The following is a 25567-nucleotide window of genomic DNA, read 5'->3' on the forward strand; positions in this document are numbered from 1 at the left end:
TGCTGAGTTTTGGCTTCAGGTGAACATGAGCTCACTCAAAGGTGAAAATGTTTCAGTCAATGCTTTTTCAACAGGAAGACTGAGCAATTAAGCATTATTTTCCCTAACACATCCCAGGAAACTTTCCCTCAAATCTTGGCCCATAAGGAGACCTGTAAATGTCAGTGCTCAATGCTTAGGCACCCTGGCCATTCAGCAAAGGCCAGTTTTGCTGCTATTAAATGCTAACATGCTAAAGTCCTTTAATATTTACCTTTTTGCATATAATCTTCCTCATAGCTTCTGGAAGCTGATACATTACTGCACTCTGACTCATGGAATAATTAATGTTTTTTTCATTTTCAGAAGAAAAAAACCAAGATTGTTTCTAAGGTGCTGAATCTAGGACAGGGGCTATGCTCTCACTTCTTAATTGAGGGAGTGTCTCTCTGGGGGATCTGGACAGGCCCAGATGGACATGTACCCTAACTGATTTCCTTAGACAGTCAGGTATGGGAAGATTCTTGACCTGGAGGGCAGTTGGTTTGACCCTGTGTTGTATGAAATATAAGGGCTATTTCTTCCTCTCAGTGCATCAACAAACTTCCACTTACTCTGAGAACATTGGGAAGCATATGACCCCTAACATGGGGCTTTCATTATAGAACTAAATGGGAATATAATTTGCCAATTCTTAGGGTACTTTTAAAATATCAGCCTACGTGTCCTTTTTCTTGACTGCAAACTGCAGTTTGGTATTTCTGCATGTGTAAGATATGCCACCAGCTTTGTTTTCTGTTCAAGGTAATGTCTCACAATTTGTGAGTCTTTAGTTAGTATGCAAGGAGTAAATTCTGTATCATTACACATTTGAGTTTGATGTACAGGCTGTCAAAGATCTTCTTGTACACTAAAACAGAAATAGTGAATAATAAGATTATTTGCTAATTGCTTTTAAAATTGAGTGAGTGGCTGTGTGGTGGCCTGCCAGGTTAGATCATGGCAGCGAGTTACTACTATAGAATTGTATGTGTTGCTAATTTGGGTAGTTTTCAAACTCAGCCTTGTCTTTCTTTTTATACATGCATTACCTAATGATCCAATCTCTTTACTGACTTAAACCCCATTAGCTTTTACAGTAAGACTGAGCAAGATACAATGTGTGAATGAATTCAGTCCAGGATAAATATATTAATTTATTTTACATTCCTACTGGACCTGAATTCCAAAATCAGTGGGTATTTTGTGCCTGTTACTACATCTCATACTGAATTACACAATAGCTATGTTCATGTTTTGGCAAGTACACTGTACACTTGGCTAAGAAATATATGAAGCAAAGCTATATAGACCTCTATAAATAAAGAAGGTGGTGATCCAGCTAAGTGTTCTCCTTTAAGTGGAGAAAATAAATTTAAAATAGATAGATTTGGTGTTTAAAATCTTAAGCTAGATCTATTCAAGGATGGTTAGCTCAAAATGGGCAGTGTATACAGAATTACTGTTTAAAATGACTATAGCCTGCTTATTACTGTTTTTCCTTCTTTTCCTTTTATTTTTTTTTCCTTTTTCTAAAGGCATTGTTAACATTTATAATCATTTCAAGCAGCAGAATATAAGCTCAAGAATGTGGTACAGATATCCCTCTGCAAAGGTCAAGGGAAAATATCTAGGCTATTCCTTATATTCACAATATACCAGGGTAATATAGCTCTTGATAAAAAAGCATTGTAGACAGTGACTTTGGGTTGAAGTGATTAAAGCATAAGGTTTTAGTCGCTTAAATATGTGATTGACCTCTAAGAGTAGTGATTCCTCACAACTCTTGAGTGCCATCACTGGGTCTCTCAGATAAATCAGTGCAGAAGACATTAAATGTCAGTGAACAGATCCAGTGAAAACGAGACTGAAAAAACTGAGTAATAGAATCAAATAGAGCAAAATTTTCTTAAAATACTAGCAAAAATGAAAATAAAGCCATGGATAGCTTCACAGGAAGTAATAATTTTACAATGAAAACTCGAAAACTGGACACTGCAGTTCAGGGCTGCAGGAGATACTTCAATGTAGGCACATTTCAGATGCCTCGTGTTCACACTTTCCCTTTGCACCTGGGGCTCAGGGTAACACTGTTTTCCTACAGGTGATTAAGAGCAGGTATGCATTTTCTCTAACTTTAAGTAGCTAGCACAGGTGACTGATTTAGGAAGTTTAAGGGAATCAGTTTGCTTTGCCTTGTCGTCAGCTTACTTTTTATTAGAATAACGCATGGTTTGGTCTTGATGTGCCAGGCACAGCACCAAAAAGAAAACACGGATCCTGTGCTAAAGAGGCAGCAACTAATTGATCTATGAAGGTCCATACTTCAGCATTTTCACAATTCAAAGCATGTAGTGCAAACACTGTCCTGATTTTTGTGTGACCATGCTTTGGAGTACGTAATGTGTAACGACTTGTCACAATAAGCTTAGATCCCAGTCTTTTTCTGTTCAGAAGTCTTCCTTAAAAATGACCTTAAAAAGTACATTATCCAATGACTTCAGTGGAAGTTTTTCAATGTGACAAATTCCCCTTGAATCCTCCTTAAATCTAATCTAAATTGGAAATATTCATTTCTCTTCTTTAATTAAATTTAGGGGTTTTTATAAAAAAAGCTTTTATTGGAACAAGGCCAACAACATGCTTAGTGAATTAATGATGTAAGTAATTTCCAAATGGTATAAGAAGTAAGGAAAAGGTTGTCTAATTAATTTATGCTATATGCTGTTTTCTTATTTTCAATAAACAATATATTTGCCTAAATATAAATTATACATCTACACTCATCTAAAATGACCAGAATATCAGTTTTGCTACCAGTGTAATTTACTTGATTTTCTAGGAAGTAAAAATTGCAAACAGAATTTGAACATTGCATCTTCACAATATTACATTATAAATGTTCTTGGTTTCGTTGTGTTTGGCTGTTAGTAAGCAGACAGAATACAAGAGTATCTGTAGTATAAGCAAGAAAATAGCATTATCTAACATGACAAAATTGCAAAAGTGCAAATTGAGAGAACATGCATCTGGACAGAAGGTTTATATTCCATACGAAACAGGTCATGACACGTACTTGCAGTGTTCTTTGGTTTGACTGGGGAGTAAAAAGAGGGAAGAAAAATGGTCAAAACAGTCAGGTTTAGCATGATATTGTTATGGTAGAGAAAGGCTTTATTTCTTCTATATGTTTCCACATATCAAAACATATGTTTAGTAATCTCACAATAATTAATAACAATCTAATAATGAATGATAGTAGTAGGGATGTTCTCATTTACAGATGATAATTGTTTTGCTAGAGTTAAGGATGACTAATATTAACAATAAAAATTTTAATTTTCCACTTATTTCCTTTTATGAAGAAGCATGGAACAGACATTTTTTAAACACGTGATGATAGTCTGCAGTGAAACTGAATAATGCTCCTTCTTATACCACCATCAATTTTGCTCTGTCTTGTACAAGCGAGAATGTGCATGAGCTGTGATACCAGAGACATTTACCACAGATGATGGATAGTGCCAGATCAAGATCTGAATGATGTATCACATGATATTTGCAATGGATAAAAATTAAAGTATTGCCCATCCTGAGAGGCTAACTCTTTTTTGAAGTCCAAATAAAAGGCAGATCCCCACAAATAATTAGCAAAATGAAGACATTTAAAGGAAGAAGTTTCAGAAAGCAGTTCAAATTCTTTGCTGGCATATGCCTTTGACATCAATGGAGTTATAGAAGCAGAAATTTGACCTTTGATATAAACCTATATCTTTATCTTAAAATGACAATCAGCATTACATGTACTGTGTTATTTAGTTTGTGACATGGCTTGTCAGGGCCATTCCATACATCAAAATAGGTCACAGGGTCACGGTTTTGACATTTGTCGTGTGCATTGTGCATTGTGTTTCACTATTTCTTTAAATAACAATTTCAAAAGTAAATGTAGGAGTGCTTACCTGGTTTTGTAAGGGAAACACCTTTTTCACGTTTGACTACTTCATGCTCTAGACAGAAAACAACAGCATAACAAAATTGCCATAATGTTTCTAAGTTACTTTTCGTATGGGTGTTTTGATTTTTTTTTCTTTTGTTTTGCTCTACAGGGTTTTTTTGTTTGTTTGGTTAGTTGGGGTTTTTTTTAAGTAATAAGGATTGCATGTATGTTTTTCAGGATTAAGCAGTCAGTTTCTCTTGTTTCATGCTGTTATTTTGAAAAAAACCCCACGGGTGAATGGTTATTAACAGATTATCCACTGAGGGATCTACCACAAAATAGCAAAGTTAATTTGTACTGCACATAGCTCCACAAATATAGCTACTATTAATGCTACTAAGAGTCATGCACGTATCTTAGGGAAGAAGTTAATAGGGTCTCCTCTAATTTCTTAAATGTAATTTTTATCTATTTTCTATTTTTATTATTTGAGAGTATAGAGTAAACTCAGCAACCATTCACTCAGTCTTCATTCTTGATTCAGAGCTCATGTACTTGAGCTAAGTTCCCAAAGTCTTGACCACATACTATTACATATGAATAAATTATATTTAGGTGTGGAAAATGCATCTCATCTCCACATGCCCCTTTCTCCTACCTGTCCTACCATCCTTCTACTTCATAATTATTACTGAAAAAACGATAATTTATGTTATGTTGCTGGAAATAGAAACTATGAGGAAGCTTTTTTTTTTTTTAAATAGGTCTAGCAAACAAAAGTCAGAAAAAAACACCCCACAGATCTCATAATACAGTAGCAGCTATGCAATGGAAACTGGGGCCAAAACACATTTCAGGGCTGAGGAATCAATGGACAGCTCTGCTGGCCCTGTTTCCGGGTGAGGTTTTCCACAGCTTAAGGACTGTGCATCACTTTCCTTTAGAGAAATGAAGACCCAAAAGCACGCTGTAAAGTGGGAAGTGATGAAAATGTGAATGGTCTCTGAAAAAAGGGCAATATGCCTCAGCCTTTCTGCTACTCAGATGAATTATAGAACTCCTAGTAACTGTGGTTTCAGGTGGAGAGACAGGTTGAGAAATGCCAAGATGAAGACATCATAGGGAATTTCAAATGGGAAACATTCTTATGAAGCATGAATGAAAACTTGGTTCAGTGAAGAGTGATACATTTCCCATATCTGGATTTTTTTTTATCAATACATTATCTGGGGAATTAATTGAAATTTTAATTATTATTTTTGTAGTTTACTTTGCATTCTGCAGGTGTGCAAGATGTAGAAAATCAACAAGCAGGCTGTGTGGTGAGTTAAGGTACGAACTCTTTCTTGAGTTCTTTTTGACTGAGTCCAGGATGCAGTTATATTAAAATAATTTCTATTTTTCTCTTTTTAACTTAGCAGGAGAATTTATTCAAACCAAGTAATTTTTACTAGTGATTTTTAAAAGACTTTTCACTTCTGTATGAATTTTTGCTGTTGGGACTTTTGATATGGGAAGTGTAGAATGAATTCACTCTTGCACTGAAGCAATTGGTTATGTCAAATGGACTTTTAAATAGCAATGACAAGACAGTATGTTAAATGAAAGAAATGAAAGACATGGTGATAAAGGCACTATAATTTTAAGCAAAACTAGAAATTGCCAAGGGCATGTTTCCTTATGTAAAAGTAAAAAAATGACACACATATCCAGCAATTTTACAGCAATTTTTCTGATTAAGGTAGGAGTCACATACTTGTTGGCTTTGCCTGGGCTACAGAAGACAAAAGAGGTTAAATTGTAATAGTTAGTTACAGAAAGAAGAGAAAATGTACTATTTCTTCCCCCTTTCTTCTTAACGTTCAAACATTTTATTGGACTCACTTCTCACTTGTTCTTATCTTCCCCTACTTCTGCAAGGATGAACAAAATTCAAACCCCTGAAGTTTAGACAGTTTTGTGTTGACTTCCAGTGACGATGAGAATGTTCTAATTGCTTGGCTGACTCTTCACAGCTTCTAGAACACTCATTATTACTTGATTGTTTTTTTCCTGTCAACATTACATTACAAAAACTCTAATGTCTAAATAACAGACAAGACCCAAAGATTTAGAGTTTATCCCCAAAAACATTTTCTCCATGAGATAAGACTGATCCAAAGTCCAAATCCTTCTGGTGATTTATCTTCATATTTGGGATTCTTTCAGAGGTCTGATTTACAGCTACACGCCATTTCATTAGCCCAGCTCTGGCTAATGAGAGGCTGGAACCAGCAGCTAAGTAGCTGAAAGGCCTTAACCTGTCTTCATCATTGGAAAGACTATTCTTAGTAGAACAGTATCTGCTGGTTTTCCTCTAAGTGTTATCAGTTACATATTTCAAAATACTGTAAAAAATTGTTGCAATGCCAATATATTACACTAGATGAGTGCTGAATAGTGTTTAACACCCCCCGTCCCCCTCCATAAATCAGGAGAGAATCACTCATTCTTACCTGACTTCTCAGTGGGAGTTGTCTTTTGTTGTTTAATTTTCTCCTCTGTATCATAAAAGCAGCATTAAAATCACAATGTGTTAGCATAGGTTCGTATAATTGGAAAAATATTTCCATAGGTGATATTATGCATGTGGTTCACAGTGACAAAATAAATTCATGTCTTTAGCATCACTATCCCCTTGTGGCACTGTAAAACAGCACGCATGCATTATGAGTTCTGACTGCATGGTGAGATCATACTCATGGAAAAAGTAAATTACTGGGCCTAATGTCTCAGCTGCTGGAAAAGAGCTGAATGCCCTTCAGTGTCTTTCAGGCAGGCACTCAGGTGGAAACCACCCTATTCCTGCATCCATTACACCTTTGCCAACATCACTGCCCTGAGTGTCTAAGTCCAACAGTTTGGTATTAAACAACACTAAGAACTTCTGTTTAGATAATGCCTAACCACAAACATGGGTGGTGGTATCCATGTGTGTCTGCACTCTGAAAATGAAACAGGTATGGAGACACCCAAGCACATAATAGCTCACAGAGGAACACATGCGACAGTCTGAATGCCAGTCCATACCACCTGCTACTGGACAAGCCTACCTAGACCTAGCTGGACATCTCTCACAAGACCTTGGAGCAGCCTTGAACTTCTCCTAATCTCATAGGAAAAGCTGCCCAAGTCCACACACTCTTGAGCTGCCTGTGGGTTTGCTCGGCGCAGTTCTCAGATGATGTGAACTCATGTCGACATCAGCCACGAGACCTGAACAGCCTCTTCTCCAGGTAAGTTGGTGGGACTACACTTTCTAATCAAGTGGGGTTTGTTTTACCTTCCCAATGTCCCAGTCAGGTGGAAACTGGGATGTTTACGTTCAGATTTCTGCTCTGCCCAATTTGGTTGATTTTTAATTAACCCTACCTCATCCTTTTATAGCTCTACTCCATTTTATGTCCCTTTCCATAACTGAATTCAAGCCTCTCTCCTAATCTCTACCTTTCAACATTCACATACATTAGTAAATTTTTCTTAAATATGCTTAAGACACATTCAGACTATTTGCTCTTCCTCTTGTTCAAAGCAGTTTGCAGCCACCTGCCTCTGGCCCCTTCCTTTCCCCTAAGACCTCTGGAAGGCATCAGATTGAAGATGACAATGGCTGGGTGGAGATCAGGTAGGGTAGGTATGTTTTTGTCCCCTCACCTTGCTAGTTTTGTCTGTTTCGGGAAGAAAGTCAGTACTAATGGGGTCAAACATAGGGAGGGATTCAGCTCTATGGTTACTGATATTTTCTATTTGGAAATTAAATATAGCTCTGCATTGCTATGCTTTTCAGTTGTTGTCTGGTAGGTGGCAATTTAATTTCTCTTAATTTGTATTAAGTTTAGGGCTTTTTTATCACCCTTACTCAGCTATTGTTACTGCCAGCTTCTTATGAAAGCAGTGAATTAAAAATCTCATCTCCATATTGTGAATGCCTGTGAAGCTACAAATGTTTTATAGCACAACCAGCAATGTGAAGATGAAACTTATTGGGAGAAAATGTCTTTTTTTCTGCTGTTTGAAGAATTCTAACAAATCACAGTGCATTTCACTAATTTAGATTGGGACATTAAACTTTCTAGATACAGAAAAAGCCCAGTATGCTGACTTTAAACAAAGGCTCTGTAACATGCACTGGATTTACGACAAGTAAAAATCAAAAGGTTTATCTTTCTTTGGATATTATCCTAACACTTTTGAACACTAAATAAGATATTTTTCCTTTTCTTAATTCTGTTGAGAATGTACAGCAATGTTTGCTTTATAACTCTGGGATAATAAGTCTGTGAGAAAATAAGAAAATAAGTTTGTGAGTGGATGGCATATCTGATTAATTTGAAAGTAGGGGTAGTGTTTCTTCTCAAAAAGAGTTTATTCTTGAAAACAGAGTGTCTTGGACAGGCCTGTGGATTTGCATTCATCTGGGAATGAACACAGTAATTCTTTGGTATTCATTCACCTACCTATTCTGCAACCTAACCACACAGCAAATACTGATCTGCTGATTCCACTGGAGAGCACCCTGATGCATTCCCTGACAGAACTACAGGTGGTGGCTGCTTGGCTTTTTCTCTGAGTTTCTATCCTTTAGCTGTAGCCAGAAGGAAAACTGAAGGAGTAGAATATCCAGACTGAAGGAGAACAGTCTCTATAAGCGAATACACTTCAAGACATCAGGAAGCTTCACAAAATTGTTCTGCTCACCACATTCAGTATGAATAAAAGCAGAGAAAAATATATGATGAGGATAATATATATTATTTTGCCAAGAACAGAAGGAATATTTCTAATTTTTCATGCATTTTTGTTTACCATATCATGAGGAGTCTTGCAAAAAAAAAAAAAAAAAAAAAAATCTTGAGGACTTCATAAAACTATAAAGAGTCAAAAATAAATTTTATGAATATTAAAAAAAGTTCCTGATTATGCTCTAATTTTGTGTCAGCCCAAAGTTTAAAGTTCTGAAATCTTTCATTGGAGAGAATTTATTTGCTCTGCAGAGCTCCAGTTTTGCAGCACTACGAACATTAATATTAATTTTTTTCCCTGATGTACCTAATTAAAATGGAAAGAAATAAGGCTGTAAACATTTCTCTGTGTATTGCAGGCAGTTTCAGCAGAATTACATCAGGAATGAATTCCCTTGCTTTACTTGCTTTCACTGACATACACAAAAAAATCTTTAATGTAAATATTTCCCTACAACCCTACAGGATCAATATATTTTCTGAAATTCTCTTGTATTTCAGTCATGTGATACTTCTAAACCTGATGGCAGGAGGCATAGGAAAAATGGTTTGAATTTGAACTGAATCAAGGTGAAAAAGGAGGCCACTGTTTTGTACAGAATGAAGCTTTTATAATTCAAGCTGCTAACTCAAGAGCACTCATTGGCACACAGCAGGTAGAAGCACTATTACCACCAGTGCCTGCAGATTAATACTTCCAGTCATCAAGTGAAACTCAAAACAGCTACTGTTCTCCAAAGCAACCATTGATCACCTGAGAATAGAGCTTTTATGTTAAAGGAAATTTAGCAAGCATTTTTTTATCCTTTTTTTTTTTTTTTCGGCTTCAAGCACTTAAATTCCAAGGGCTTGTGGTCTGGAATATACTGTCCTATACTAGAGTAAAATCCTAATCAGTCCAATATACTGGTTTGTGACATGATGCTCTGATGTTTGAGAACGCCTTACCAAGGATATGTATTTTCCTGCTGCTATATGGATGAGACTGGACTAACTGTGCAGCAGAACTGATTTCATTTAGCAGGAAAGGTGAGTGGTCATGCCACCCATCCAGGCAACCTGCTTTCTGGCCACCACTGCGGCCACCAAGCTTGGCTCCCTCGCTAGGACCTTCCTGCCTTGGCTGAACTCACCTAATGGTTGAAGAATTCTGCTAGCAGTTAATACACAAAAAGTCATCAATGAGTTAAATAAAATCTTGACCTATATGTCTTTGTAGGAGGAAGAGAGAAATATTTTTTTTCCCTATTGACCCAAAACCAATGCATCTTCAGTAAACCAGTTCCTCAAGGCTTCCAGGAAACCTCAAAATGTCTATGAAAATACTTAACTTACAAGGTAGAATATTGTACATTATAAAAATGAATTAGAAAAATACTAAATGCATGGAGAGACTGATTTCTTTAAAAAGAAAAATTAAGGGAAAAAAAGGTAATGAATTAAAGCCTTTTGCTTATCATTGAACACATAAGGTTTAAATGCTTTATTCAATCACTTATTCATAAGCACTTCAGTGTGAAGTTCGAACAGCATCACTGCCAGCAAAGGTCAATGGGATGTGGATACTTGCTTTCCAGTCCCCACTGCTTCTGGTAAAACCACTCAGGAGTGATGTAAGCTGAGCATCAATAGCTGAGTTTTCTGTGAGGTTACCTCTTAGTCTTGTTAATTCACACCAGACCCAGCTGTGGATCCTTGAGTGCCTTCCTCCTCAAAAAACCTGATGAGGCACAGAGCCTTGGTTTGAAAGGGGGACCCCTTGTCCTGCTCACTGCAGCCAGTTGTTACTACTTACAGTTTACCTGATTGCACAGTCAGTTCAGGATTAGTATTGCTATTCTCAGTTCAGCTCCTGTTCTTCTGAGATTCAGGAACTGGAGGCTGCCTCTGTGCAGGCTATCATTTACTTGATGAGATTGTAGCTTCTCCTTTTTTGGGGGACCACACTCACTTCATGTAATAACCAATTTATTGAAAAGGTTGAGGAGGCTTAATTCCCAGTACACCTCTTTGAAACAGTGGACGACAGTAGAGAACTCCTTCCTCAAAATCTGGAAAATGGATTTTGCTAATGCTATTTACTACACCAGTGAGAAAAGTCACAAGAACAGTCAAAAACTCTTGACAGCCGAATCCTTTTAGTTAAATCTCACCCTCATTTTTGTTCCTCTCCAAAACACTGAAAAAAACCAAAGGCACAAAGCAAAACACCTGTGCCTAGCTCAAGGAAGTCTCCAAGTTTTGCAGACCACAGATATCCTTATTAAGTAGAGCCGGGTGTAACTGGAGGTTACTTTACCAAACCTACCTGGCTTAGTCTGAGAGACAGCTTTTTCATGTTTATCACGTTCATGCTCTGCAAATAAGAATCCCTGTATTAGAAGGATTTTTAATTTTTAGAAGATTTTAAAAATAAAAGATTCTCATTATAATTTTAGAAGACGACTTTGCATTACATATTCCCACTAGACAGGAGAAGAATTTTTTGATAAATATACTTCTCAAGAAAAGATGTTTAACAATTTTTTCCTTATAAAATTAAAATCATGAAAATACTTTTTTGGCTTTTTAATGTGGTTTAATTATTTTCTGTGTTTTTTTAGAAATATCATAGAATTTCTAAAATTATTAATTCCTTCTACTATTAATTGTGATTGCTATCACTGATCTTCTGTATACAAAATTTCTCCTTGATGTTTAATATAGATATTATGGCAGTTTTTATTACAACAGAAGCAGGGTTTTCTTGTAAAGAGTGTCAAATAAATGTTCAGTATCCTGCATAAAGAAAAAACAAAAAAGCTTTCCATGTTTCTCTGTGTCCTGGACTTGGCTAGACTAGGGCTAGTTTTCTTTATGTTAGCTAGTATGGGGATCCCATGAGTATATTGTGAAGCACTAACAATAATGGATATTATTCTCTATTATAATATAACCTGTATGCAATATTGTGCTATTTAAAAACAGTGTGCTACCCAAATCCCAACATCATGAGACAGAAAAAATTTCAGAGAATTGTTAAAAATATGTTTAATTCTGATTTGTAGCTCCAATGTCTAAGCTGTGCAGCAGGTGAGCATTGCAGCATGCCAAGAAATAAATCTCTAAAATTCAGACTAGAGACCAGGCCAGAGAATTGCACAGACCCTTCCTCATCTGCGGCGCCCTCAATTGTTTCCCAGTGCGAAGCTGCCATGGAGACAAAAGGCATAGGTGGGTCTCAGCTGAATGGGAAAATGGTTTCCATGCAAACTGGGACCTGTGAGACACTCCTGGTCCTGCATTACAGAGAAAGTCATTGAAAACCAGTTTCATAAGTCAAAATGTGTGAGTTTGTGTTGATGAATCCCATCTTAAGCTGCTACAACTTTGTAAAAATACAGAAATACCTTCCTTCTGAAAGTTAAACTAACAACATTCTATATCGCCTTGGTACTTACTGTGTTCATGAGGGTTCCCTGAGGTAGCTAGAAGTAAACAAAAAAGGTGAATTTTAATATTTTTGTAACTGTGGTGCAAAATTTAATGCATTTCTTAGTGACATTTTAGGCACAAAAAATTTCAGTGAAATCTATATTGAAGTGTGCAACAGTTACATTGTCTTACTTACACTGCCCACCCCAGACACATAAATGGGACACTTAGCTGAGGAACACAGGCACCCTGAATTCCTCATTTAGCCAAAATTTGGTACAAATATCCTTGGAAGGCTCTGTACCTCTTCACTGGGTTGAGTAACCCTCACTAAATGCTGACCATATAACAAAACTAGGGAAACTGCCTGGATAAGTAAGGTGCTCAGTCCAGTGCCCACTAAGAGACAGGGCAAGTTCAGACCATAAGGTCTCTACTAGACAAAGACAGAAAAATAATTTTAGCTCCAGTGAGGAAACAACACCTAGGACAGTCTAAACATGAGAATGTCTGACAATTGCACCTGGTCTATGAGGCCAATGAATTTCAGATGGATTCAGTGATATTCCAAGAAGCAGAAAGACAATTGAAAATATTCATTAAATTAATTAGGCCAGTTCTAAACAAAAGAATTTTTGTGCTGCAACTTCTAAACTTTGTGCCAATTAATTTTCTGCATTTTTCCAAAAAAAAATCCCAGATGAGATAAAACTGAGAACCAAGTTAATACTTTCCATGGATGTTAAGACAACATTCCTCAGGTAAAGAGAAAGCTTGGCAGCTGTATCCAATGTCATTATCGGTTCTACAGAAGCAAGCGAAATGTCAAGACCTAGTCCTCCAGCTGGATTTTTCTTCTTGACTTTTGCTACACAGCTGTTGTTTTCAAGACAAAAAAGGCTTTACCACCTGCATGTCTTCTGTGTGTGAGAGAGAGAGTAATCCCACACAGAGATGCAGCAGGGCAGGGGATGAGCTGCCTTTGCAGACCCAGCAGCACAAGCAATAAAAATGCTGCTGTGAGCTTCCAAGCTGTGATTCACTGAGCCCCTGGGCTCCCCAGCTCCCACTTGGGACAAAAACTGCTGTGCATGTGGGTTTCTGTTTCACTTGTTTTCCCTGCAGTATAAAATCCACTCCCATTTTATATCCAGTCTCTAATCCAAGTTGTTGTTGCACATTTAAGGAGACAGCAACAGGAGATGGTGTACAGAACAAAGTGAAAAAAAACCTAGAACATTTTTGTGAGTAACAGAGACTGAAGATACAAAGTAAGTGTATATGCTTGCTTCTAACCGAGGAATCAGAAATAAGAAAAAACAGAAAAACAAAGGTCCTGTGACAAAGCCACGTTTGTTATTTTTACGTATATAAGAAAACCTTTTTGTAATTTTGTCTCATTTAAAACTCCCAAAACAACCAAAAAGTAGTTCCCTAAGCTGAGGCAAATTCTATTGCAATTGAGTTTCCATGAAATATGTCCAAATTTGTAGAGGATATTAATTTTTAATTGTGTCAAAAAACATATTGAGATACACGCAGGTAATTATGAATTTCAACTTGCAAAAAGGAATTCCACAGCAAATATTTAAATAAAACCTGAACATTATACCAGGGGTTGGTATAATGACTTACATAACTATTACAGAATATTGTGTCACATAACACTATCAGTAATCACCCAAAATGATCAGAGCTAGGCCACATATGAACAGTATTAGTTTAAAGACTCTCTACTGACACTGCTTAATGAATTTTAAAAGCAAACTTTTGTAATAATATCCTTATCTAAGATCTGCCTAAAATCAAAACAAAATCATTATTCTTTAACTTTCCAGTGAAGCCAGTACAGTTATTTCCCTTTTTGTGCTGGTAAATATGAGTCACATAGAATGTTTAAAACAATAGGAACTCAGCTAAAGCCTGGTCCCTCAAGTTTGTGAAGATCTCTCTGTTGTCCTTTTCCATCTTTTCTGTGGAGGCATTAATTAGACAAACTGGTATAGTGTCAGCATCAAGACAGATTGAACACTGAGATTACTGCTATCTGTGCTTTGCCTAAAAGTCCAGCTTTCTTATTTCTGGCATAACACTCAGAGATATTTATACCAGATATTTTGATGAAATAGTGAAGATATTCTAAAGTTTAAAGTCTCTAGAGGATGTGTTGGTATTTTAAAACATATCTATATTTTTTTCTATTAAAAAAAGCCTAAACAAAACACCAAGGTGAAATTTTGAACTGGTATTTGGGCCATAAAAATAAACCTTTATGTTTTGCTAACTGTGATTTCTGTCCATTCAATAATAATGTTATCCTTCTTGTGCGCCAGTATCTCATCAAAAAATGTAACTCAAATGACTTACACAGTAAGCAGAAAGTTAAAAAATGAAATCCTAAGACCATTAGATTAATTTCTACAATATTACAATTATCTATAATGTTGGTACCCTGATTTTTATTCTACTTAGTGAAAATGGCAAGACGATAAAAACTAAATGTCAACAACCAAGTCAGACTTTGCAAAATGTTTTACGATATATGTTATTTAACCTAAAGGGTGAAAAATTAAAGGCTGTGTTCTGCAGCTCTGGAAATCTCACACATTTCATGTAGAATCTTGCACTGAAAGTGAAAACAAGCTTTTTTTTTTTGGCCACTGATGGACAGAGGATGTTGGGCTAAATAAACTCTTGGTTTCATTTCAAATAGTTGTTCTGAAGCCATTAGCTAACAGGAATACCTATTGGGTAAATAAGTACTCATTGTTCACAATGTTAGAAAATTCAGTCCTAAGTAAGTATCTTATCTTCATTTGTTTAACGCTTAAACTACACTAGAGGAGGAACAAGGTCAGATTTGAATCTAATGAAAGCAGTTGGATTGCTGATGAAATATTTGAAGCTACATAAGAACTGAACTGGATCAATGAAATTATCTGGTTCTACTCTCAGCAAAAATTTGAAATTTCTTTTCTGCCAGTCTAAATTAAACTTGGGAACCAGGCTTCATATATATCTTGCTGTTTTTCACTTCACTTCAAATTTTTTTTACTTGTCTGCTATTCTGAAGGCCGCAAGGGTATTAATTATATATGGCATATTTTTGCAAATTAGATTCTGATATGATTTCAGAAATGAAATCCTGCATTTTACTGAACCATAAATTGGTAAGACTAAAAGCAGAATATGCTTTTTGATTATAACACATCTATTCTCCATCTGGATAACAGTTATTTGCCATTCAGACAGCAAATGCATTTGTGAATGTGCACATTCTGTAAGAAAAGAATATGTTGTACAGGAAATAAAAGCAATGCTAGAAGTACTTGTTTTAGTAGAGAAAAACATAATAATAATACATGCTGTATCTGGGAAAAATTATTTCCAATTAGATAGTTACAGGTGTATTAAAAATAAGAAATTTACTTTCCATTAGACAAGGTAAGAGCCAGGTTTATTTCCCATTAAAGAGAGCACAGGGATTCTTTACCATGTTTTGGACTGGACATTGCATGAATACACAACACACACATAATGTAATCTGTAACAATATTACAGGCCAAGACAGAGATCAAGATCAACATGAATCTTCTAATTGAATTATCAAAATTTGAAATGTATACCTGCCAGTTTATTCATCATGACAAAGGTAAAATTTGATTTCCTTATTTAATGTGAGTTCATTCTCCCCAAAAATGAACTACAGACAAACTAACAGTTTGTCCTTTAGACAAATTAATGGACATTACTCCTTCTAAATTAAAGTTTCAAGAACTTAAGAGACCACATCATTGTGCATAATTTAAAGTAAATAAGACAGTTTTGTTTTAGTTATTGCGAGATTTTTCAAACTGTGAAGCAATTGTATTATGAAGAAGTCAAACAGAATAAAATATATTCCTTACATGTCTCAGATAATAAGTTCAGAAAAAAACGGATTATTAGGACTTACCACTCTGTTAAGGAGCAGTTCCCTACATTTGTGCAGTTATTGTCTGTACTCTTTGTCATTCAAAGGAGAAGTCAAATGCTAGCATAAGTTTTCTAGATCAGCAGACCTGGTCTCTCATATCTGCCTGTGTCTTACTCAAGTTCTCCTGGCTAGATGAGTAGCTGGCAGACTGTGTGGTAAAGCCAGTCTACTAAGCATATGTCTAAAAAAGTGACTCAAAAACTAGATTAGCTGCAGCAGGATTCCTAAGAAGAGAATGGCTTGTGCTCATCCTGACCTCTGCTCTATATTAAAAAATTGCCTTGACAGTGTATGACCAAGAGTTACCCTGTGGCTGAGACAAAGTAAAGCAAGCAAGAAGTGTGTGGTGGTGGCATAAAGTGGGGAAGTTGGTATATGATTAAATTACAGTGAATGCTGTATGAGCCTTGTCATTACAGGATCTCTTAATTCCCTACAATATTTACTTTACATTTCTGGTTTGCTTTAAACCTAGCATTTTCCAGGACATTTGTCCAGGTTTCTAAACATTAAGGAAGTATTATCCCACATTAACATGACAAGTATTAAATGCTAAGTGATTAAGGCTGTCTGGAGCATTTGGAGGGAAGCAGAGAGCTTGAGCTTCCAGCTAGTGTTCTTCTATGCTTGGTCTAGGAATGCTCAACTGAGTCTGTGCATCTCCACAGACTTCCTTGGATCACTGTATCAGCAGTGGCTGAAGGATGATAATAAGATAAATGCTTAAGACAAACCCTCCTAAAATGCCATAGTTTGCCACTATCGTTAGTAATTAACCACTGATATTAGAGCCTATAGGGTATTCACTTGCAACAGACTGATCTTCCTATTACTACTTTCCACCAAAAAGAGCTGTCAGGCTGCTCTCACAGTTCTTTCTGCCTTGTTTTCCTTACCAGAGCAGCCTGACCCAAGATATCTATCTGCTTTCCTAGAGTTATCATGTTTGTGTCCTTGCTGTTTGATTTGCTTTATACCTCAGGGCTGCATATTGAAAAATGAGCTGACTCTTGGTTTTGGAGGATTTTGTTGATGTTGTCTGGAACAACTTGTTTTTTAAGACTTATTTTTAACTGGCAGTTCAAGAGTACTTTATATAACAGGGAAAACAAAAAATAATAGAGAGAGAGGAGGGAAGGGAGAAACTTTATCATGGTGTAAATATAATAAAAGTAGAAAAGAAGTACAGACATTTCCAACATTTTAAAATGACTTTTAATGAGAGGAATTGCTTCAACTTCAATCTGAGATGCATGCCTTTAGGAATCATCAGTAATGATCCCATTCTTTATCTGTATCCCAATTTGTCACTTAAACATTAGAAATGCTCTGGGAAATGTAAGTTGTTGAAACAGCAATCTTGCATGATAGCACTGAAAACTAATATCTTTAAAGTACTATAAGTCTTAAAATCCCAGGAGGACAGATCTTCCATCAACAGAGCTGGAAAGAATAAAATTTCAGTCAAATGTAGATGAGGTACATCTGCTGCATTAATGCATTTCATCTTTAGGCACATGTAGTGAAAGACCTGAAGACCTTCCTCTCAATATCATCCTCAGCTTCTGGCGTTTTCATGTGCTGTTCCCTGAAATTGTGGGATGGGAACATAAAGATGAGGGAGAGTATGCTAACAAGCTTTCACTTTTAGAAATACCAGCTTTACATTTGCATATAGCTAAGGCAAAACACAGCGGAGCTAGGGCCATCTTTATTGCAACACAAATTATTGACTCACAAAGGGCAACTGAGTGAAATCAGGCAGACTGAAGTTTATAGGATGTTAGAATGATTTTTCAGAATATAGATGTTAGTTTATGCAACAAATGTTCACCACTCTATTTAAACAATTGGAGCCAAAAGGAGCAACTCTTGCTGATGTCAATATTCACTATTAGTGGATCTTCAGTCATAATGCCTGTTATTAGTGAAATCTGCCAAACTAACGCCCTGGGTCCAGACTCCATGCAAATACTTGGAATACAAACTTCTTAGTTGAGGTCCTTCTTATCTATGGCTCTGTAAAAGTATAATAATGGCTGAAAATATATTTACACATGTTATTAAATAAATGTGAAATAATAATAAATTAGAAAATAATACGATAACTATGGAAATCTAGAAAAGAAGAATTTTGGAGGAGAGATTAGTTGATACAAGGGGTGGAGAACAATAAAAATTAATTAACTTTTGAAAAAATGGACTTTTCCCAGTGTGCTACTCAACACGGTGATTAAAACAGAGGGCTAATGACTAACTTCTAGAGGCATAACAAACTGAACCATCTTTGTTCCTCATGAAATGCTGCTGATCACTGCTTTTGCTTTAATTATGACTTTGTAAAAGCACATTTCTGCAAACGATGTCTGCATAGATAAGAAAAGAAAGGTAGATTGCCTCTAGAAGAACTATTCATTCTGGAATTGCATCTGAATAGAATTCCCCTGAGCATTCATTTGCACACATCTTTGTGCAGCATAATAAAGTAATAGTTTATCCCATGGGGAAATTTTTAGCCAATTAACCATGTGTTATGTGGATATGCAGGTGTTCAAGCATATTATGCTGATTGACAGGTGTGAGTGTTTCTGACATGATGCCAATATATATGTGTTTTACCTAACAACACAGGCCACCAATTGAAATCACAGCTGCTTCATAATCATTAAAACAGTAGTTCAACTGGCTCCAGTTTTTGGTAGCAAGGGCTGAATAAATTACTGTTGTACTTTAAGGCAAGTAAGAATTATTAACACAGGTTGTAATCATAACTGTATTTGAAATGCTATGCTGTCTCTGTTATTCCCAAAGAATGGTGAAAACATGACACTCATCCAGGTTGCAAGGTATGGCTGAAGCAACCTCATTTAATCACCCATAACCTCTATAGCACGGATTGCAAAAGAGAAATTACATGATTGGCCTATTTGCCCACCACCTCACAAGGTGGTAGACTGAGCAGTAAGACACACCAGTTCCAAATATTATTCTTGTAAGACTGAAAACCATAAAAATAATTTTATGGTTTCCACAACAACTTGCAGGTGTAGAAATAGTTTACATACTTACAAATTGCTGTCCATCCAGTTCTCATGAGAACAAAGGCTTTCACAGAGAAGCTGTGAGAAGCTGGATTTCTCTAACTGCTTTGTTATGAGAAAGGAAAGTTTCACAGGAAAATTCCTCTGCCAGCCCTTGCTAGCATCTGCAGCTCTGCCAGGTCTATCAGTATGAATTATTTTGCAGCTTTGTAGTTACATAAGACATAAAAGAATGTAATCTCAATTTTACCTTGAATAGATTACAAAGTTGTAACCAGTGTCAAGGTTTTGGTTAAATCCTTACTGAGAATAAAAATGTGGGCATTTTTTGAAAAAAACATGGATGCAAGGTAGCATCATTAGTTTTTCGTGCTTTGAGTACACTGAGGTGTTAGGTAGATAAACATGGAGATCTTACCTTATTGTTAAAATGTCTAGATTAAATATTTGCATTAGACCCTCCATCTAAGTACAGTGACTGTGGATATTCAATCAGTTATTAAGATCTACAAATGACTTGCTCCTCCTTCTCACTTCTCTTTCAATGTCAGATTCTTAAGAGAGAGGGAAGGTTGTTAATCAGCAACAAACTATCCTGGTGCTCACTGACATTTGTTTTCTGATCTTGTTACTAAACTTAAACTATGTTCCCTGTTAAGTGAGAAATATAAGTATCTCCAGAAGGGGAAGAAATCGCATTCTGACACAGATATAAGACAGATGAAACACTCTTTGCATATGTTTATTTCTCTCCATTAGCCCTAAACTAGGGTGAACAGTTTCAATGTAGATGCCTAACTTTATACATCTAAGTTTGCATGAGTTAAATCTTCTTAATGATTACATTAATCTGAGTATCTAAAAAAATTCTTAAAATTTATGAATTCAGTGAAAAGTCATGAGCTTGAGACATTCATTCCTATACCTGCTTATATTGAATGGGTACTTCAGAGAGTGTTTTTTAGTAATGTCTTATCCCAACTGAAATATCTGAAAAGTACACAAGCCTAGTCCCTCAAGTTCTGTCCATCACTAACTAAGCAGAGGTTGTATAGGTCATTGTCTCGCTCAACCCTGTAAAAGTCACGTAAATATTTATACCCTTAAGATAGTTGAGACAAGGTAAACAGAGGTCAAACAAATTTCATTTAACTGATGTAGTATTTTCAGATAATTTTTCTTATTTAATATGAATTATCTGTTCATCAATATTCCTTGAAAATGCTGGGGATTTGTTCCAGCATGGAAAATCAAAGCTCACCAGTGCATGGATAGTCATCTATTAAATTAAAAACATCTTTAGTCTGGAGTGGATTTACATTGAAAAACATCTTGTCTGTATCTTAAGATTTCTGTAAAGTGTTCTTCAGTAAAACCACTTCATTTAATTCTTAATACGATGCAGGATGACAATGTTAACTACAGTTTGGCAGATCCTTTGGGCTCCATCTTGTGGCTATTTCAGTGATTGTTACCTTTGAGAGGGCTGCCTGCCTTCAGCTGGTCAGAATAGCACTACTAGTTTCAACAGCATATTAGCACATGGCTGTTTTTACTATTTTCTCTTATATAATACAGAATTTTGGACCCTATTTTAAGAAAATTGCTTTTAAAGTATTTATACTGATTTTGTGGTTTTTTCCCCCTTCTGTTTAGGACTAAAAGTTCTAGAAAGTGGTTGTGTAATACACTTTGCAGTTATAGAATCAGATAATCTACTTTCTTATCCTTTGACGCTCGTTAGAAAATGACATAATGAAGCTGTGGTTCATCTTGAAGCAGTGGCATCTGCAGCTGAGCAGAATCCCATGCTGCCATGAACATTTGCTATATGAATAAGATGGCTGACTTCCAATTTTTCTGGTCAATTCCAAAACTAAGCAGCTCTCAAATCCCCTCCCCTTCTGGGTTTTGGTTTTGTTTTTTTTTTTTTTTTTCCAGCTTGGAAAGCATCTTGATTTTTACATATATTGAAAAGGGATCCTGCTGTGCCTTGGCCAGTTTATTCCACACTCTGTATGCAGATCAGCAGTTTCCAAGCCATGGATACACTACCATTACCAGGAGTATTAGAAGGAAATTGCTCTTTATTGAATTGACAAAAATATGTAGTTTGGAGCTTGAATGTACATGTCTTGCCCATTTTCTCCTTTTGTTTGATTTTAGCTGCCCTCAGATTATATATATATTTTTACACCACAATGTGCTTATTGAGAAAAAGTCTAAATGTGATCCTGCAGACTCTCCTGTCAAAGTATTTTGATGAAGCTTGTCATATGAATGTGATTTTCATTTTTCTTTCTAAAAACTATTAAATGAATTTAAGAGCAAGGTGATAATGTTGAAAATCAGGAGCATGGCTATTGACAGCCATCTAGTGCCTGCATCTCACTAATTTACAAGTCCTCATAATACCTAACTGTAGAAGGCAGTCTACAGAACAGATGAGACTCACAGAAGTCTTGAATTAGATGTGCTCTCAGAAGCAAGACAGAATTTGTTCTCTGTCTCTTGTTCATTAGCTCCAAGGAGCCTGGAGAGACCAACTCCATGGCAACTCAAGTTCACGTTTTGCTTTCAACAAGGAAAGTGTTCTTACACATACTCGTGAGAATGTGCAACCACAGGGGTCATGTCATGGTTAAACCCTGTTTGGGTTCACTAGAAACACAGATGTAAAGAATCTTTACAAGGTGAGATTTCTTGACAATGATCTGGAGACAGAACTCACTAAGCTTGCTTGCTTGACATTCCTAGTTCAGTCCATGTCCTCTATAGTCAGAAAAAGGGTATGGGAGGTATAAATTGAAATGAGAAATTCCACTTTATGCAGAACTAGGAAAATCTGAAATTTTCTTTGATCTGGCTCTATTCCAAACAAAAGATTTTTGTAACCCTCTGTCTTCATAAAACATTTTTGAAATATGAAAATACTGTTTTGGTTTATATAAATCAAAATAATTATTACTGTTTCTTTCATTTTAAAATGGCAATTAAATATGAAAAATGCTGAAATATTACAGCATGTTAGAGTTCTGTTTACTGTTTTCTGGAGATGCCCTGGAAATGATGGGATTTATATCACTTCACCAATACATGGGTCTATTTTAATTCACTTGAATCCTTGACCACAGTGCTTTGAATTATTAGCAAGAGTTAAAAATTTTTGTGTACTGGCAGCCAGATTTGCTCTTGGGAAATTTAGGAAGTGCCTTCCTCATGCAAAGGTTTGCTGCCTCTTGCCCTTTTGGAATTGACAACATTTACACATTTCTATGACAGCTTCTCTATCCCACACACATTGAAAGAAGGCATAACATGATGCTGGAAGGTAAAGCTGGCCATTTTCTAGGACTTTGGTCACAAAGTCCTAGCGAGCTAACCTTTGAAAGAGAAATAGTGAATGCCTAAATTTCATGCAATAATTGTGCCTGAAGGTTCCCATTAGTATCACTCATATTTGGAGGAATCAACACAATACTGTAGTGGTTTTTGCCCAAAATACTCATTACTATTTACTAACCCATGACAAATATCTTGATTTTGTTCTTTTCTGTCTTTTGCCAGCTCCTTCAAGTCTGATTTATGCTATGCGCAGAATGTACCATCCACTGAACACGTCATTCCATCTTCTTCTCCTTTATGATGGCTTGTCACTCTGTATGGCTCATTATTCTTGTTTTTCTAGATGAGGGATGTGTATTTGAATATGACAAAATAATTGGAGAAGTCTTCGTGTAGAGTACAGTGTCTGTGTACTGTATGATTCACATGAGAAATGGCAAAGTGCTGTTTGAACTGTGCATGCTACTACCACAATATATTTTGGATAATGAGCCAGTCAATTTAGAGCACTGCCTGCTTACTTCCATTATTTTTGCAGCATTGCAAAAAATACTGTATCCTTAAGCAAAACCAGTGAACATTACCGTTTTTTATTGCCAGTCAGAGGAATACACATGGAGCCCAGAGCAATTTCTTGGGACAACAGAATAAGCAGAAATAAATAAAACCTTATCATATTAGGAGTTAGCTAGTACCGTGCAATATTCTCCATGTGGGGCCTGCAGAGAGGGGGGAAGCTAGATGAGAAAGCACAGTGACTAAAGCATGGCGTGTTCAATTTTTGGAAGAGGCCTTATTACTTCTCTCCAGTTGTTCAGTTTAGTGTATATCTACTGAAGGCAGGAACATCACTGAAACAGTTTTCCTTAGTTACTGGATGATTTCATTTTTCTGTCATTTTTTTCATTAGAATCACTACCTTCCTTGCTGACAATGTTGGTTGACAATGACCTCAGAAAATCAGAGGGAGGTTTAATAAAAAAAAATAAATAAAGGGTTGATATCATAAGAATGATTAATGCTGAACTTCAGTTCATACTTCCATGTTTCTGTGAAATAGGTTGGTGGTAACCAGCAGGATGATACAGCCTGAGCCAGGTGCTTGAAAGTATCCTACATATACTTGTTGCAAAATCCTTTCAACTAAGAAATCAAAGGAAATTTTTTTAAGCAGAAAAAATATAGAAGAGAAAATGAAATGGAAAAATTGATCTAACTTCAAAGAATAGTCATGAAAAATGCATTTTTCAATCAGTTTTGTTGGGGAAGATTATAGTAAAGGGGGAAGAAAATCCTAACTGATGAGAAATGAGCACTAGGTATTTAAAACAAATTCCCTTGATGTTCTTCTGTAAATGAATGAGCCCATGATCTGTGGCAAGGGTGAAAGAAGTAGCACTCTTAACAATTACCTCACTCTTTTCTTTCCATTAAGGGTGTAGCACTTCATGTTTTTGAGCACAGCAGGCATTTTGATATCTGAAAACCAATGGCTCTAAGTATAGCTTGCCAGTTTTCTGATTCTCCCTGCTTCATGCGCTACCTTTCATGCCTCAGTTGTTGCTAATTAGTCTTTGGACAAAATATCCTGCTTGATACCTATTAAGCATGGTTGGTTTTGATAATTGAAATGAATTTTATTATTCTGTTAAAGATACAAAGGGAAATTTTGGCTTCTGTGGAGTGAATGGGAATTTTGCCAGTAACATCAACACAGCCAAGATTTCACTCATGAGCTGATAAAACAGTTGAGACTATAATTTTTTTTTTTTTTCCCGTTCAGTTAAGAGCTCTGTACAGGGATAACAGAAAAAAATAATAAATTAGTAGGATTGAAAAAGTCTTCATGTATAGGCAGTAAAGGTTGGTTCCACAATTCAATTATGTGAATCACAGAATTTCCAAACAGCAAAAGACACACCCTACACCCCCACCCCCAAATTTCCCATCAATAATAAAGAGCTATTTCTTTTCTCACTGAATAAAAAATAAATCTCAAATAATCCTAAGAAATATATGGAAATGTTCTGAAAATATTCCCATTGCTCAATTTAGTGAGAAAGACAAGATTTATAGACCCAGTAATCAATAAAGTTGAATAAGTTAAAAAAAATACTTCCTCAGTGCAAATATTTCATTATTTTTGCTGTTTGAATAAAATCAGAAAATTATGAAAAAAGTTTTAACTCAGCAAATCTTATTCTGAAAAATGAAACTATAAATAGATATTTAGTGTCTGATAAATACACTATATTTAAATAAAAGTAATGTTTTAGGTTCTGATTTAGGGCAAATTTTTCCACTAATCTGTTAAAATATCAGAGAATGACTTCAGCAAAGGTTACATGCAAGCTCCATATATATCTGAAAAGAGAAAATTAAATGTGCCTAGAAAAGCAACTTCTGCAAAGAACAAGCAGCCAGGTCAGCATGCATGGTGCACTGCAAGTTTTGTTCTCTTTGGCAAATTCTAACATGGTAACAAAGGCCTTTCATTTTCCTCCCAGCCAGAATGATGAAGTGTCTGATACCGGTCCGTATTGGCCTGTTTTAAAAAGGAGCTACCAACAGTGGAAATTACAACAGTATTATCACAGTAGGAGCAGATAAAGTTGGCTGATGGTAGCACATGAGGTGCTGTGTGTCATCACAATGCTGTATATCATTGCAATTGTATCACTGAACGAAAGAAACATTTCTCACAGCAGTCACAGCCTGAAAGACCTTTAAGTCAAGGGACAAGATTGATTTACCTTTCTTCTCCCCCTCCTTTTTCACTGCAGCTGAAATAGAAACAAAAATACTGTGTTTTCAAAATTGAAGTTAATAGCAGTATCAGTAAAAATAATTCAAACACCTATATGAGCCTTTTGTGAACATATCTCAAACCACACATATGTTATGCCATACAGGAATAAATTTCTTTGCCAGATGAAGAAACTGAAGTGTTTCCTCACAGACACCCAGCTCTGCTATTGATGAGAGCAAATTCCAGCTTTCTACATTCTCACACATAATTTTAGTTGTGGTCATCCTTCCTCCCAGCCACTGA

At 36.0% G+C, this 25567-nt stretch overlaps 1 protein-coding gene across 1 annotated transcript in view; it reads right to left on the reverse strand.

The window, feature by feature from the left end:
• The window catches only part of LOC108447979 (RNA-directed DNA polymerase from mobile element jockey-like), a 69253-nt gene that overhangs the window by 30302 nt on the left and 13384 nt on the right, over window positions 1-25567 (reverse strand). Inside the window, exons 4-10 of the mRNA XM_017739415.1 lie at window positions 25269-25298; window positions 12180-12206; window positions 11048-11095; window positions 6454-6498; window positions 5715-5732; window positions 3981-4028; window positions 3095-3115 (exon numbers count right to left, since the gene is read on the reverse strand). The gene's annotated coding sequence lies outside the window, so the exon portion shown is untranslated. The remainder of the gene's footprint in view (window positions 1-3094; window positions 3116-3980; window positions 4029-5714; window positions 5733-6453; window positions 6499-11047; window positions 11096-12179; window positions 12207-25268; window positions 25299-25567) is intronic.

This window comes from Corvus brachyrhynchos, unplaced genomic scaffold (genome assembly GCF_000691975.1).
Source record: "Corvus brachyrhynchos isolate BGI_N302 unplaced genomic scaffold, ASM69197v1 scaffold14, whole genome shotgun sequence".
NCBI classification, from domain to species: Eukaryota; Metazoa; Chordata; class Aves; order Passeriformes; family Corvidae; genus Corvus; species Corvus brachyrhynchos.